Below are 4,937 nucleotides of genomic sequence, written 5' to 3'. Positions count from 1 at the left end.
GTACATAGTAGATGTTGATTGTAGGAAATCAAGTTCCAAACTTTCACATTTAGGATGCCCCCTTGTGCTACCTGGGTCACCTTTGTGTTCCTTTAAGTGAATGTGCCAAGATAAGTTGGGAGGAACATTATAGTTAGGTTGTAGGGAACATTGATTTGGAAAATATATTAGCAATACTTTAGAATTTTTTCTACTAGCCAAAACATTGATAGGACATCCACTGGAATATCAAATCATGCACTACTTGTGTCATTGCTAAATTAACCATATTAGGGTCGTACACTTCTCTACTTGTCCCAAACAAGCCTTGTGATTTAGTCTCCATGGATTATATGCTATGTTTCCTCTTCACCAAGCATGGTAATTATTATGTGTTTGTGGCTGTCAATCAATTCTTTAAGATAACAACTCTTGGACCATGCAAGAAAAGCATTATAGCTTAAGCCATTGCTAATTTTGTTTTAGCATTTTGTGTTCATTTTGGACTACCTCAGACCATTATCTCAGATAGGGACAATAGGTTCCTCAATACATTCTATTCTATCCTATGGTATTTATTGGATACAAACTTTACCACATCGAATGCCTTTCATCCCCAAATAGATGGAAAAATAGAAGTGTTAAACAAGATGATTGTGCATAGCTTTCACATATACAACTCCAAGAATCCACATACATGGGATGAAAATTTTCCATATTTTCAACCTAGATATAACATATCCCTCCACAACTCTATTGGCCACAATCCTTTTCAGGTGTGCTTGGGATTCCAACCATTGACCCTAATTGATGTAGCAATGCACATTGCATCTTCATTTATAGAGTACTCCCATGCTCAATCCATAGTATATAGAGAAACAAAACTTGTTGGATATATACAACACCTCTAAAACCAAGTTCATGATATCCTACAAAAAATCCAATGCCAATTACAAGCAATGACACGATGATTAACAAGTTCCACATAAGTTTCATGTTTATGCTAAGATGTGGTTCCTAGAACACTCTAATATGGCCCTTATACAACCATAAAAGCTATGGGTGAAAATGGTTTTGAATATATTATACCCTTTCCATGGCTTGCACCTAATGTTTAATTTGGATCTACTTCAACCATATTTTCCACCTATGCTAGACACCTAAGAGGAAACTAAGAAATTCCCCCCCACATAACTCAACCCTGATGGTATTGAACAAGATACAGTGGATGAGATCATGGACACCAATATGAAGGAAATCCTCCAAAATCACATACAACTCTATCGAGTTTGTCAATGTAGGATAATTTCTTCACCGAGGCAAGTGGCTACTAGGAGCCAAATTTAGTATAATTTTCCTCATATGATGAGGTAATTTGACACAATGGAGACTATTTTTTCCTAAGGGGGTAGGATTAATATAGTTGGATATTGGTGGCCACCCACCTCTTCCACCGACTCAATAATTTTTTATCTTATTGGTAGTTTTTCTATGGTTTTTTGGGTCTCAAAATTCAAAGGTTGTTTTGAGTCCCTAATCGACATTTTTTGGCCATTTAGGTTGGGCCATGGTTGTTGTGGCATGCCCCAACCTTAGTGAAAATTATATAATCCTTCGATGTTTCTTTCCAATCAAGCCAATGTGCCCCATAAATAGAGATTGTAAACAAAAATTGTGCCCCCAGGAAGTTGATGTAGAAATTAACTACCTCAAGGCTTGCAAACATTTGTAATTTTATCTTCAAGGGATGAGTTTTGGACTTACATGGTTCTTTATTTATTTCAAAATTCCATTCCTTTTACCTGTTTTAATATAATTTTGGAAAATGTGTGTAGCCATGATATCTCTCTCTTTAGAGAGAGATACAACCATTCTAACCGACTTATTTTCTATGATATTCTGGTATTTATTTATTAATAGGCACTGTTTTTTCACTATATTGTTGTACTCTCTATTATATTTATTTGTGCATGTATTTCATTTCCTTTTCTTCCTTTCATTTAATTTCTTTTACAACCTAGATTAGAATCCAAAGTAGATCTTGCATGCAAGCCTACATGGTTGTCTTGTGTGCAATATTAATTGGGTTATAAAGGATATCAAAATGAACTTCATTGGAAAAGCACCTTCTCCAATATTACCAATGTGTGAGAGGTTATGATCGCCCCATTGTAACACCCTCCTCCAACATCTACCCAAGTGGTTTACCTTGGGAGACAATTTCTAGTTGAGTAAAAATTAGTGCCCAAGACATTCATTTAGATTTATAGATTTATTATTTGTTTGTCTCATCATTTTGTAAACCCCATCATATTAAATTTTAAACCCTTTAACATTAAATAAATGGAATACGACTTTGAATGGCATTTAACTGTTTCATAAAAATGGATTGAAAATTGTGAGAAGTGTTGGTGAGAGCTTCATAATAAAAGGTTGTCTTTGCATAATATTTTATCATAAACTTAGAGGAAAGTGTGTTTGATGAGAAATGAAAATTTGAAAGGAGAGCATTGTTTTTATGGATTTTTTAACCTCTAAATTGATAGAGAATTATAACCATTAATTGTAAATAAAAAACAGATTGCTTTAATTCTTTCAATGAAGAAATAGATACATAATATGACACAGGAAAAACAAATCATAGCCAACATTTTCTGGAATCATTGAAAGCTTTCGCTATCATTAAAGTGAAGATCAAAGTACAAAGTGGTACTCTCTGACGTATCGAAAAAATCCGGAACCCTTTTTCATCTTGTTGAGATCCATTTATACAATTTTTCAAAAAGACAATTATCAGAATTGTCAACCTCCTAACTACTTCACTATTCTACATTACATTGAAATATAAAAATTACATGGCTTGAAAATAAAACAACTTCTAAAAGTGAACATTTCATCTCAAACAATCTGAGATTGTGGATTAGTAGAGGGTTCTACTTCTGTAGGAGCAGCTTGTGGCGACATCCATTCCTTGGTCTTCCTCTAGATCTTTGTACTTGTGCTTGGATAATTTATAAACTTAACATGTTCTATCATGAAGTTTATGATTCTGTTGTATGTAGGCTTCTCAATAAATAGAGTCTTCATCACCCATACAAGTTGAAAATCTTTATGAAGATAATTGACGATTGTAGTTCCCTTTAAGACTGTAGTCTTTTCATGTGTAGAGTTAATTTTACTTTTTTCTTCAACTAGTGATGTTTCATAAAATTCCCAGGATAACAAATTGTTTTGCTGATCCCAACAGGATGGCAAACCAACACTTGTTCTTTTATAAAAAATCATCGCCGCTTTCTTAATCTCCATCAATTTCTTATTTTTTGCTTTCTTGTTGGCATTTTTCAATATCATTTTATTTATCTCAATCACCTGCTTTGTCATGTCTTCTATCTGAAACTCATTCATCTCCTGTGTATACCTTGAGTTTAATAAGTCAATTAACTTCTTAGCAAACTGGGCTCTATTATGAAACTTCTTGTTGTTACTGAGGATGACTTCTTCTAAGTCTCTGACAATGATCTTTTCCTCTTCAATGATAGTTAGGAATTGCCAGACACTCTTTATAGTATTGATTATATCATTCCACAGGAGTTATCTTGCTTGTACCAGGGGCATATTTCCTTTCACTTTTTCCTTCAATTCTTTGATTTCTTGTTGAGCAGCCTAGAAGTCCCTTCTATATTTTTCTACAGTCTCCTTGGTCATAAAAAAATCTTGCTCAGTTGCGTTGATGATTTTCACAGCATTGTCTAAATCTGTTTGCTTCTTCTTTAATTCATTTTCAGAAATGTGTAACTGAGTCCTAACCTGAGTCAACTTCTTAGCATGATCTTCTGAATCTGTTGCAACCACAATTGTGCATACATGTGAATCAATCTTTTGTTGTAAAGAAATATTCATTTCCTTCAAATTCATTATCTCCTCATCCCTTTGTAAAAGTTCTTGGACTAGTAATTCTTTTTCTTTCTCAACCCTTGATACCTCAAAAGCCATGGGATGTTCTGCTGAGGGTAGCTTCAACATCTTTTTTAGTGCTTGAATCTCTATCTCAACGCTCAACAGTAACTTCTAAACTGCAGACCTATCCTCCGCATTTACACCAATATTAATAATTATCGTTTTCAGCTCTTCAATTTGGGTATTAAGAGATTTGGAGTTTTCTTTCTCCAACTTCAATCCGTTTACCACTTTATCCAACACATTTTCAACTATGGAAGCAGTTGAAGCAGATTTATATAAATCATGAAAAATTAATTGCTCAATTCTCGTATGCAGATTAATCTTATCAGGAAATGGAATCCTTTTTTAATCCACTGTTAAATTAACAGTCTTGAACCCTAGTGTAGATGTTACGGACAATGCTAATGGATGAGAGAGAGAAAATGTTAGCTGACTTTTCTCTAAATCCATAGCTAATAGCAGCCTTGTTTGATGTTCAGAAGATACTTGAGCTTCTGATTGGGATTCCATGTTTTCTCTAATTTTCTTGTTTCTCTCCACCTGCAAAAACATATGTTTAATCATGGAAACTAAATCTTGAGAAGATTCCCCTGAAGCTAGAGGAGTACAAAAAATTTCCCATAAATGCAATTGTATACTAGGAGCTTCTGATGCATTTGCCTCTTCAGACATCTTTTCCCTTTTCGTTTCTCTGTCTTCCTCTTCCTATAGATAAAATACCTCTAGCTTGCCTCTCTTTAGGTTCTTTTCAGTAGCAAGAGGGATCTCAATCTCTATATTTCCCAAGGGAGCTGACTACCCTCCATTTGTCAGTTTCTCAATTTCTAGTTTTGATTCATGCACAAAAGGAGCATATCCATTTTCTATTCTTCTGTTGGAAATTATATGATATGGATCATAAGTCCATTTCTCTTCTAATAATAAATTCGTCCCTTCCAACAATTTTTGGACTTCAACTGTTACTTTCCTAGTATTTACAATGAATGGTCCAATAGTAC

Source organism: Pinus tabuliformis, chromosome 1_2 (genome assembly GCF_031772625.1).
Source record: "Pinus tabuliformis cultivar Carrire ecotype Pingquan chromosome 1_2, CPIR1, whole genome shotgun sequence".
Taxonomy (NCBI): Eukaryota; Viridiplantae; Streptophyta; class Pinopsida; order Pinales; family Pinaceae; genus Pinus; species Pinus tabuliformis.
Note: the sequence above shows the minus strand (reverse complement) of the source record.